The sequence below is a fragment of the Delphinapterus leucas genome, chromosome 9, assembly GCF_059928025.1.
Source record: "Delphinapterus leucas isolate spDelLeu-1000000601 "Yukka" chromosome 9, BTC_Dleu_Yukka2, whole genome shotgun sequence".
Taxonomy (NCBI): Eukaryota; Metazoa; Chordata; class Mammalia; order Artiodactyla; family Monodontidae; genus Delphinapterus; species Delphinapterus leucas.
In genome coordinates this window covers 24,205,350-24,217,129 of record NC_143137.1, presented here as the reverse complement: position 1 = coordinate 24,217,129, position 11,780 = coordinate 24,205,350, and the positions used below count along the sequence as shown (strand labels likewise).

The window sequence follows — 11,780 nt, the reverse complement described above, 5'->3', positions numbered from 1 at the left end:
ATGAATTTTTCAGGGACACAATTCAACCCATAACAGGAATGATCCCATTGTTTTAATTAGCACCTTTCCTATGGTAACCTCTCAGCACTGAGATTTGGAGAGAGATAATCATGCCCCTCCAAGACATATCCCAAGAAGGGAGCATCTTCTACTCTACCCTGTCCTATCTGATCCCAAAAATGAGTTCTTACCCTTGGTAGGGACTGCAGAGCAAATGCCCAGCAAGACAATAATCCTCCTGGCTCTCACCAAGGTGCCATTTCTCCTCATACTCTCACCGCAAGTTCTTGTTTGTGGACCACTCCATGGGGCCACCATCACTGTGTGCTGATTGTCATGTTCTTGTCAATGTTTTTAGATTTCCTCTTAGGTTTATCCTGTCTCTCCCTGGAAATTCTAGGCCGGAAGTTAAGGAGACGATCAGGAGCTGTCCACGGTCCATTGATAAACAAGCCCTGAAGTTATCTGGCTGCTTCCTGCAAACAACTTGACCATCCTATGACATCCAGAATATGTGAGCTGGGTGGAGAAGGAGGTGAGGGCCAACTACTGGGCCTAGCCTGCCAATAAGGCCTCCACTGGGCAGCCAGAGGGCAGTGTTTGGCTACCTAGAACCTGGGAGGGAGGAATCCCTATGAAGGGGCAAAGGCCCTGGAAATGGGGGTGAGGCTGGGACCAGCAGGGACTATTAAAGCAAATCCCCTCTTTAATAATCATTTTCAGGACTTCCAAACCTTCTCAGATATATTCAGCTCTGTCTTAACCCTAGGAGCTTAGAGGAGACTCCCTCTAATAGCTACTTTGTAGGAACAGAAATTTTCTTGGGAGACAAAGGACAATCAAGTTGGATAAAAGAGAAAAAAATTACCCAAGGTACTAGATAACAGTTTCTGTAGGAGGAACACAGAAAATTGTCACAGTGGCTTGAAACAGTGACTCATCTAGCCCAGCATTTTGTTTCTAGGACTGAAAAAACAAGAATCATTTGATGGGGAAAATAAAAGCTGGGTGGGCAGAAGACCTTGTGAGATAAGGAAAAAAACGGGTAGATAAGGTGAATGTTATTAAATGTTACTGAAAGGATGTCTTTGACAACGACCTCAGCCTTTGTATGAGGTGGGATGGCCTCTAAGATGCTTCCAAAACCATGCCTCATGGATAGATTGACAGAAGGACCAAGAGCTTGAACTTAGGAGTCACACAGACCTGGGTTGGAATCCTGTCCTCCTGAGTCTCAGTTTTATTTCCTTTACAGTGGAAACAACATTTCTCCCATGGGGGATTATTATAGCAATTTCATGAGATCATATGATAGTATATACAAAATATCTAGTACCATGCCTGGCCCGTTGTAGAGACTGAGCAAAAGGTAGTGTTTATAATTTACTTAAGCACCAATAGAAGGCAAAATGGGGCTTCTTAGTTACCAAAATGATGAACACATGGCTATGCAGGCATACTGAAGTGATGTGTGATAAAACCAGGCTGAGGGGGAAAAAAATTAATAAATAAATAAATACAGACTAAGCAAAAACTCAAATGAGAAAGAGACTTCGGCTGCTTTTCTGGGCTGTTGGTTTATGATCACATGGGGCTCACGCCTATTCATTCTTTCTCACCCAGATGAATTCTGGCCTGGAGGCTAGAAAGGTATAACTGTCAATCGTGCTGTCCCCTAAGAGAAGCAATGTGCTGTCTTTCCAGGGTGCAGTCTGTGTATGTTGGCCAGTAGACAGGGCTGGTGGGACCCAGTCCTGCAGAGCAGCTGCATCACTATCACCCGAATGAGTGATTAGAGCTGAACTTCTCGGCTCCCCCCTAGCGTTATACAACCAGTACCCACTGTGGGGTACGTACGAACCCTCAGAAATGCCCTCCCTAAGGAGGCTAGGGGTGCCAGGGCCTCTGTGAGGCTGCCTTGTTGGGGAAAACTTCATGAGTACCGCCTACTTCCTAACCAGTTACAACCCTTTTCTGTAAGCATTTACTATGCTCCCACCACGTTCTGACTCCTTTTTGCTCCTTTGCATTTCCTGGCCCTAAAGCGTTTTTATACTGATATGAGACGGAGGTTGAAAGTCTTAAGGAAAATAATGCATGGGGTGGAATTTTTGTATTAAGGGTGGGTTGGGTTTTTTTGTTTTGTTTTGTTTTGTTTTTTCATTGCTTAGTGATTTATTCTCTCTCTCTCTCTCTCTCTCTCTTTTTTTTTGGCCGTGCCCCATGGCTTGTGGGATCTTAGTTCCCCAACCAGGGATTGAACCCAGGCCACTGCAGTGAAAGTGTCGAGTCCTTATCACTGGACTGCCAGGGAATTCCTGATTTATCCTCTTAAGTTTCCATCAGCAGGTGGAATGTAAGACCCCTCCCACCCTGGCACCTTGGGTAACCAAGGCATTATCCTCCTTCACTGCCTGCTCTGCCTGGAGGGCCCGCACATCAGTGCCTTCTTTCCCGAGGTACTCCAGAGTTGATGCGGTACCTTCAAGGCCTCACTCATCCCTCAGCCAATCGCAAGGGTCTGCACACCCGTCTCCACAATTTCCTTCGCATCGGCAGGCTGCACACCAGGAGAATACTCAGTTCTGTCTCTCTCCGATTTCCAGCCCAACTTCCCCCTGACTGCACTTTGCAGCCCTTATAGATTTTAGTAGAGTCTTGTATTTTCATTTGCCCCCATGAGAGGGAAGCAATTTCAGGGGAAGATATAAGGAACTTAACTGAACTCCAATGCCCTCTGTCCACGGAGCTGCGATCCCAAATGGCTCTGTGCTTTATCTCTCACCTTGGTGTGTTCAGGGCCTCTTGGCTAGGCCAAGGGTGTTTAATTATAATGGGTTTATTTTTAGTTTTGGGGAAGAGACAAATTCATTTAGGAATGTGGAGAAGTCAGAAGCAAGAAGGAAGGTGGGTGGGACAAAGAGAATAAACAAGGAGAAGGGAAATGAATGCTTAGTGGAATCTGTATAGCAGTAAACATTAGGGTAACTGGACAGACCTTCCCATTTGTCTGTCATGGCTAGGAAGAACTTGGTCTCACATCTTAGAGAAGAGCAGGTTGGAAATGTAACTGCCTTGCAATTCCATGGGTAGTAACTCCCAGGAAGAGAAGCCATCCTAATCCTTCCAGGGGAATTCAAACACCAAGCTCGAAAGGTCTAAAGTCACAGTTAAAATGTGCTGACATCCTCATGTTTGCCCCTAAATCTGGGAATCCAGAGTTCAGGAGAGACGTTCCTCTTAATGACCTTGTCCTGGCCACAGGGGCCAGATGGGAGTGGGGAGACTTATGCTTGTTTGGCAGCACAGTGAGAAAGGGGGAGAGCCATGGCTTCAAGCACTTGGTTTGGAGGCGAGGTGTGTGATGGGGAGCACAGAGCGAGTGGGGTACTCCTCTGTAGAGCTTGGTCCCAAATGAGTTGGTGGGATTAGACTGCTTGAAGAATAAAGTGTTTTACTCTTCTAGAGCCTCAGGATTTTGACTTTATCATTTGGTTTGCAATGAAGACTTTCTAAGTTCTGGGAGCAGGAGAATGTTCCAGGGTTAGATCCTCTCATTTTGGATCAGGATAACATTGAAATGACTACAATCCCAAAAGATGACTTGAGGGCAGACAAACGAAATGATGTCACAGTACCTCCAGGAATTGTTGCTATTAATGTGAAAGGCAAAATAATAAAGCTCCTAGAAGATAATAGAGGAGAATACCTTTATGACCAAATACCAGTTATACATATTTAAAAATGCTTAACCTCATTAGAAATCAGGGAAATGCAAATTAAGGCCATAATGAGAATACTACTGCCCCTCGACCAAACTGTTTGGAATTAAAAAAGACTGATAAGGACCTCCCTGGTGGCGCAGTGGTTAAGAATCCGCCTGACAATTCAGGGGACACGGGTTTGAGCCCTGGTTTGGGAAGATCCCACATGCTGCAGAGCAACTAAGCCAGTGTGCCACAGCTACTGAGCCTGTGCTCTAGAGCCCACGCGCCACAACTACTGAGCCCACGTGCCACAACTACTGAAGCCCGCGTGCCTAGAGCCTGTGCTCGGCAACAAGAGAAGCCACCGCCATGAGAAACCCGCACACAGCAATGAAGAGGAGCCCCCGCTCCCCCACTTGCTGCAACTAGAGAAAGCTCCCACGCAGCAACTTAGATCCAACGCAGCCAAATAAATGAATGATAAATTAAAAAAAAAAGACTGATAATATCAAATGCTGGTGAGGATATGGAATAATTAGAACTCTCGTGTACTGCTGGAGACAGTCTGAATTGGCACACCCACTTTGAAAAAAGTTTGGCATTATCTACCAAAGTTAAAGATATTCATAACCTATGACCCCTATATATTCCCCAAAGAAACGCATGTTCGTGGTTTTATGCGCTAAGTTTGAAACACATAATATATATATATTTTATAGCAATAGTGCCAGGAACAGGATTGTATCCAGTTTTCAGCTACTATAAATAAACATTCATGAACATGCGTTTCTTATTTTGTTATGCTTGCGGATTCTGTGGGTCAGAAGTTCAGAAAGGGCCTGGAGGGGATTGCTTGTCTCAGCTCTGCAATGTCTGTGACTTCTGTGGGGAGACTCAAAGGCTGTGGCTCAGTGGTGAGGGGCTGAAATCATCTAAAGCCTTCTTCCTCATACAGCTGTACCACCAGAGAATTCCCAAAATAGCATGGAAGACGCAAATATATGCATGCTTCTGGATTTTTTTTTTTTGGCTGCGCCACACGGCTTGCAGGATCTCAGTTTCCCGACCAGGGATTGAACCCCGGCTACGGTAGTGAAAGCCCAGAATCCTAACCACTCGGCCACCAGGGAACAGAATATGTGTATATATTTTGGCTGCGGGCTTGTGGGATCTCAGTTCCCAGACCAGGGATTGAACCCAGGCCACAGCAGTGAGAGCCCAGATTCCTAACCACTAGGCAACCACTGGCTGTTGATGCCAGCTGTTGGCCAGGAACTCAGCTGGAGCAGTTGACCAGCACACCTGAATGCTGCCTCTCCATGGTGTAGCTTGGGCTTTCACCCAGCTTGGTGGCAAGTGCAAGCATCCCCAAAGAACAAGGTGGAAGTGCAAGGCATACTTTATGAAGTGACTTAGAAGTCACCTCTGCCGCACTCTGTTGGTTAAGGCAGAGCAAAGGCCTTCAAGGCGAGGGGACATAGATGCCACCTTTTAATGGGAGGAATGTTGAGGTCACTTTATAAAAACAGCATGTGTGTTGAGAGATATTTCTGTGGCCATCTTTGGAAAACACAATCTGCCACAAGCCAACTATCCATCAACAGGAGAATGGATAAACCTAGCATGGTATAGTCATTATTATGGAATACTATACAACAATGAAGATGACAAACAACAGCTATATGTAATAATGTGGATGAATTTCACGAACATAACGCTGAGCAAAAGAAACCACATGAAGGAATACATATTGTTTAATTTCAGTTATAAATTTTAAAAAACACAAGCAAAATTATAGTGTTTTAAGATACAGGCTTAGGAAGAGCAGCAATTAAAAGGGCAGTTTCTGGGAATGCTGGCCATTCATCTTCTTGACTTAGGTGGTAATTACATTAGTGTTCACTTTGTGATAAATCATTAAGGTGTACATTTTTGTTTGGAGCACTTTCATCTGTCTTATATTTCACAAGAAAAAGGGTAAGAAATTAATCTTCTGGCACTGAAAACTAAGTTTATTTGAAAAAGAATTCACTCTGAACTTTAGAAATGATACCCAGCAAACCAACAGAACATTAAACTCTGTCTCCATCTCTAAAAATTCTGTTGGGTTCTTTTTAAGTTATACATGTCTTCTTACCTTGTTAAAATCAACATGCAAAACTATTTCGTGTCATGGTTTTTACATTGCACTATAAAGATAGTTTACATACATGTCATTTTTTAAAGCTACCTAGTATTTCATTGTTTACATATCATAAGTTTTCTTAGCTATTTTGATATCTTTGGGGCTATGAGTAACTTCAAATTCTCTAGATCATCATCGTTATCACTCACCTTATTAAGAACTCCCTAGATCCTAGGCACTGTAAATAGAACTTTTCATTCATCATCTCACAGCAGCCTAATGAGACAGGCACGACTTTTATTCCCATTTTTACTGCCGAGGAAACTGAGACTTAGGTTATGTAACTTGTAAGATTCACAAAGTATAGGTTCCACAAACAATTCATACCTTGGCAAACACATTATAGAGCACTTCCTCTCAACCCCTTTGACTTAATACTTGCTTTGGACTCCTCCCACTCTGCCCCAGGACATTTTTTCCCTTGAGATTTCCAAAAGTGGAATTGCCAGGTCAAAAGGCGGAAACAATTTTAGAATATTCCAGATTGTTCTCTATACACCCTGAACCAAAGTACACCGATATCAGGAGGGTTTAATAAAGGGTCAGGATCATGTCAAGTTTATGGATTCCAATTTTAGAGTCTCTCTGTATGACTTCCCTCACCAAAATGGTATGGGCTAGGGAATACCTAAATATTATTCTCTATACTTGACCTATTTAGAATATCTTAGAGGGTCTTGTTTTCCCTTTCTTAACTGTTTTGGTTGACTATCTGTACCTGGGAGGAAATAATTAGGTATTTCCCCTTAGTGGTTTTTTTTTTTTTTTTTGGCTGCCCTGCGTGGCTTGAAGGATCTTAGTTCCCCGACCAGGGATTGAACCCAGGCCCTCGGCAGTGACAGCGCCGAGCCCTAACCACTGGACCACAGAAAATTCCCAAGAAATAGGTATTGTGACCCCCTTTTTTAGGGCAGATTTTTTTCTTTATAATGCTTCCTCTTTTCTACCACAGAACCTTTCACTGAGTTACTATCCAATAGTATTCCTTTAAGTTTTCTGTGACCTTTTAATAAGAAAAAGCCACATTTCTTCATCTCATAAAACTCCACTGCAAACATTGCCATCATATTACTCATTGCTCTTTAGATAAAGAGTCATGTAATGACAACCTTCTAGAATTCAATGTCAAGGGAAAAGTTTGTTTTTTCCCATAAAATAATATACTTCCTTTGATTACACAGTGATAATTATATAACCTAATGTGTTTTTTTTTATTTTTGCCTTGGTTGCCAGTACCTCTAATCCAAATTTAAAGTTCAGCCATCATAATGATCCCATCCTGAGTTTCTGATATTAAAATGTAAGCTTCCCCCAAAATAAATTAGTTAATTTAAAAAATAAAATGTAAGCTTCCAGGAGGCAGAGATGTTGTCTATCTTGTTCCTGTTGCAGGCACAGAACTCCAGGCAGAGGGAAATAGCTCAAAAGCTTTATACCTACTGGGAAGGAGACTCTTTTTTTTGTTTTTTGGCCGTGCCACACTGTTTGTGGGATCTCAGTTCCCCAACCAGGGACTGAACCTGGGCCACGGCAGTGAAAGCACTGAATCCTAACCACTAGAGCATGAGGGAACTCCAGAGACTTTATGTATATATGGAATCTAAAAAAAAAAAAAGTGGTTCTAATGAACCTAGGGGCAGGACAGGAATAAAGACACAGACGTAGAGAATGGATTTGAGGACACAGGGAGGGGGAAGAGTAAGCTGGGACGAAGTGAGAGAGTGGCATGGACATATATACACTACCAGATGTAAAATAGGTAGCTAGTGGGAAGCAGCTGCATAGCAGAGGGAGATCAGCTCTGTGCTCTGTGACCATCTAGAGGGGTGGGATAGGGAGTGTGGGAGGGAGATGCAAGAGGGAGGAGATATGGGGATATGTGTATATGTATAGCTGATTCACTTTGTTATACAGCAGAAACTAACACATCATTGTAAAGCAATTATACTCCAATAAAGATGTTAAAAAAATAAAAATAAAAACCAACATAGGGCTTCCCTGGTGGCACAGTGGTTAAGAATCTGCCTGCCAATGCAAGGGACATGGGTTTGAGCCCTGGCCAGGGAAGATCCCACACACTGCAGAGCAACTAAGCCCATGCACCACAACTACTGAGCCTGAGCTCTAGAGCCCGCGAGCCACAACTACTGAGCCCACGTGCCACAACTGCGTGCCTAGAGCCTGTGCTCCACAACAAGAGAAGCCACGACAATGAGAAGCCCGCGCACTGCAATGAAGAGTAGCCCCTGCTCACCGCAACTAGAGAAAGCCCGCGTGCAGCAACGAAGACCCAACGCAGCCAAAAATAAATAAATAAATAAATAAATTAATTAATTAATTAAAAAAAACCAACATAGAAGATTCTGGTATCAGATATGACAGCAAGATTTAAGTTTGATCACCTAGACTGGTGATTAAATACATCAGTCACTAGCCTCAGGTGGCTACTTAAACTTAATTTAAATTAATTTTAATTAAATAACATTAAAAATTCAGTTCCTCAGTTGCACTAGCCACATTTCAGGTGCTCATTGACCACATGTGGCTATTGCCTACTGTGTTGGACAGAGCATATATAGAATGTTTCCATCACTGCAGAAAGTTCTTTTGGACAGGGCTGGTCTAGACAACTTGGGTTTATGATGCTTTTCTTTTATTATTTTTAAAAATATTATTTATTTATTTATTTATTTTGGCTGTGCCGGGTCTTAGTTGCGGCACGTGGGATCTTCGTTGTGGCATGCGTGCCAGATCTAGTTCCCCGACCAGGGATCGAACCCGGGTCCCCTGCATTGGGAGGACAGAGTCTTACCCACTGGACTACCAGGGAAGTCCCATATGAGACTTTTCTTTTAGATAAGCATAGTACAGTAAAGTGTTGTATTAACTCAGACTGTCATAGCAAGATACCAGACAGGATGACTCGAGGAACAGAAACCTATTTTCTCACAGTTCTAGAGGCTAGAAGTCCAAGATCAAGGCGCCAGGGTTGATTTCTGGCGAGATCTCTCTTTCTGGCTTGCAGACAACCACCTTCTTGCTGTGTCTTCACGTGGCCTTTCCTCTGTACACCTGCAGGCGGGGAGGGCGGGGGGAGGGAGAGATGGAGAGAGAGCTGGTTCCTTTTCCTATTCTTATAAGGGCACCAATCCTATTGGATTAGGAAACCACTCTTTTAACCTTAATTACCTCCATAAAGGCCCTATCTCCAAATACAGTCACATTGGGGGTTTGGGCTTCAACTTATGAATTTTGGGGAACACAGTTCAGTCTGTAACAAAGTTTAAAAAGAAGGAGAAGGAAGAAGAGGAGGTGAAGGAGGAGGAAGAGGAAGTCTGAGCCGGAAGGCGAGGGCCTCCTGTGCTATGCTAAGCAGTTGAAACTCTGTCTGAAGCAGAAGGGGAGCCACTATAATGGTAAGGAGGGAGTCTGTGTGATTGAAATGTGCATCTCAGAAAGAACAGCAAATTGACAGTAAGGAGGGTGGGTTGAAGTTGGAGAGGGGCTTGGAAGAATGGAAGCAGGGGGCTTCCCTGGTGGCGCAGTGGTTGAGAGTCCGCCTGCCCATGCAGGGGACACGGGTTCGTGCCCCGGTCTGGGAAGATCCCACATGCCACGGAGCGGCTGGGCCCGTGAGCCATGGCCGCTGAGCCTGCGCGTCCGGAGCCTGTGCTCCGCAACGGGAGGGGCCACAGCAGTGAGAGGCCCGCGTACCGCAAAAAAAAAAACAAAAACAAAACAAAAAGAATGGAAGCAGGTAGTTAGTCTAGTGCTGAATTTCCTCCCGTTTACTCAAAGGAAGCTCACTGGAGAGTTGAAAACTCTTTCATTGAAGCCTCTGGATTCTACAGGTACAGATCGAGGTTGAGGGGGCATGTCTGGCCACCCTAGAAGCAGGGTAGTTAAATGGTTGAGAGTAGACTATGGTCAGAAATTTCTGCGTTCACATCTTGACTCCATCCCTTATTACCAATTGACTTACAGTTGGTTGCTCACCTTTTCAAAGCATTAATGTCCTCCATTGTGGAAAGAGACTGATTATTTCATAGCCTTGTTCTAAGGATTAAATTGTGTAATGTAGGGAAAAGCATTCTGCATAGAGTCTGTTTAATATTTAGTGCTCAATATACTTTGGCCACTATTACTACTGGGGATATATTTCCTAGATTTACTCTCAAAGGAGTACAGAAAATAGGGTGTTTGTTTGTTTGTTTAAATGAATCTTGTCCATCTCTACATTGTGTGTGGGGGGGGGGGCGGTATGTGTTCATGTTCTCCACCACACAGGAGTCACCTTTAAGGTTTTCTAAGTCTCCTTCCATTAGTAATGGCAGAGTGAACATGAGTTTTAGAGTCACAAGAACTAGTGTCAAATCCCTTCTCTACTAATCCTCTAGCCGTGTGACCTTCAACAAACATCCTACTTGAATCTATAGTTCCTTACAGGTGAAATGAATATGATAATACTTTTCTGTCATTCATTTATTTTGTTGTATTTTATTTGGCTGTGCCGAACAGCCTGCAGGATCCTAGTTCGCCGACCAGGGATCAAAGTCTGTGCTGTCTGCAGTGGAAGCGCGGAGTCTTAACCGTTGGACCACCAGGGAAGTCCCTGTCATTCACTTATTCACAGATATATACTGAGCAGCTGTCTGTGCCAGGCATGGCCTCAGAATTCCACTGTAAGGAAATTAGACACAGTCTGATGACATTTTCAAAGGGAAAGAGACAATGATACTACAATCTCATAAGTGCTCTAACAGACCAAGAGTAGGAGAAAAAACAAAACAATCCTACCCTGAGGAAAGGCATTCTTCCCAATGTCTTCTAGGGGAGACATTCTAAGTGGGGAGTTGGAAGGATGGGGAAACAGGGGAAGTGAGTCAGGGCAGGGAGGAGGAAAGAGGGATGGAAAGAGTGCTCCAGGCAGACAGAAAAGTAGGCACAAAGCCCTGGAGGCCAAGGAGTGTGGTCTTGAATGGCCAAAACCAAGTTCACTTGGCCTGGGCACACTGTGGAAGGGTAGAGCTGTGAGAGAAGAGCTGGTGTAGAGAAATCACGGGAGGGGCTTAGGGCGTAGAAAGACCTGATCAGATCTGCATTTTAGAAATATCACTTAGGCTGCAGTAGGAAGAATGGGTGGGGTGTAGGTAAAGGAAGCTCCCTGATGTCAGGGAGCTCTATTATAAGCCTAGTGCAGCGACCCTGGTGAAAATATGTCAGGCTTAAGCAGCAGGAGATACTTAATAATAATCACAGCAAATTTAACACATATATCCAGGCAGTGTTTTATGCGTTTAGCATATACTAACGCATACAATCCTCAAGACCAGAACAACCCTAGGAGGCAAGTCCTATTATCATCTTTATTTTACAGAGGAGAAATCCATGGAACAGAGATACCACACAGCCTGCTCAAGGTTATATCCTGTTGGGATGTGAACCCAGGCGGTCTTGCTCCAGGTCGGGCTTATGCGCTACACCGCACTGCTGTAGATCTAACAGATTTCTGAGATTGACTAAAAATTAAGGAATGAGGTAGAGAGAGGAGTCACAGACGATCTCCAGATTTCTGGCTTGTAACTGGGTAGTTTTTCATCTCGTTATTTGGGCTGAGACCCATACTAGGGAAGAGGAGGCTAGGGAGGAAAGATAATGAGCTCCTTGTGAGACATGTTGAATTTGAATTCCCAAGGTGACAGCCACGGGCAGATATCCAGAGTATCATTGTACATATGGGTCTGGAGCGCAAGGGAGTTATTTTAACAGGAGTTATCTATTTGGGAATCATTAGCATGCAGCCATGAGAATGGATTAGATGTCTCAGGAAGAATGTTTTGCACTAGAAAAGAAGATACTTTGAGAAGAACCCAGGGGAACATCAATAT

General features: G+C 43.9%; 1 pseudogene; it reads right to left on the bottom strand.

The window, feature by feature from the left end:
- Positions 1 to 2,224: 2,224 nt before the first annotated feature.
- Positions 2,225 to 9,914, bottom strand: LOC111182350 (mth938 domain-containing protein pseudogene; annotated as a pseudogene).
- Between the last annotated feature and the right edge of the window lie 1,866 nt (positions 9,915 to 11,780).